The following is a 544-nucleotide window of genomic DNA, read 5'->3' as shown; positions in this document are numbered from 1 at the left end:
GCCAAAGACACGCCCGCCAGGTGTGCAAATTGCGCCGGGCCACACCCCGCCAGCTATATGGGGTGCCCTCAGTACCCCAAAGCTAAAAACACAAAAACACAAAACACAGACACACACACGACACAAAACACTACACAAACACACAGACAGCCCCTCCTACCCACCCCAAACACAACCCCAGGACGCACATACGCTGACATGACCAGAAAAACACAAAACACACAAAAACAAAAACACAACACCTCACCACACGCACACACAGACACGACACCCTCCCAACCGGGCACGGCGGCCCTGACTGACGTAGCAAAGCGTCTTCAGGACTTCTGCGTCCAGCTGACGACCATGGTGTCGAATATGCAAAAATTATTCGACTTCTAATGGCTCATCGGCCCTCCCTACCCTCCTCGCTGAGAATTTCGTCCTGGAACCTTGACGGGTTCCGGGCTAAAAAAAACGGAACTCGTGGACATCTTGAACCGTCTAAACATAGACGTTATGGCTGTCCAGGAGACCTACCTCAGCGAGGCATCCCGTACCTCCA

The sequence above is a fragment of the Anoplophora glabripennis genome, unplaced genomic scaffold, assembly GCF_000390285.2.
Source record: "Anoplophora glabripennis isolate ALB-LARVAE unplaced genomic scaffold, Agla_2.0 scaffold1644, whole genome shotgun sequence".
NCBI lineage: Eukaryota > Metazoa > Arthropoda > Insecta > Coleoptera > Cerambycidae > Anoplophora > Anoplophora glabripennis.
The sequence above is the reverse complement of the archived record's forward strand: the minus strand, read 5'-3'. Positions refer to the sequence as shown.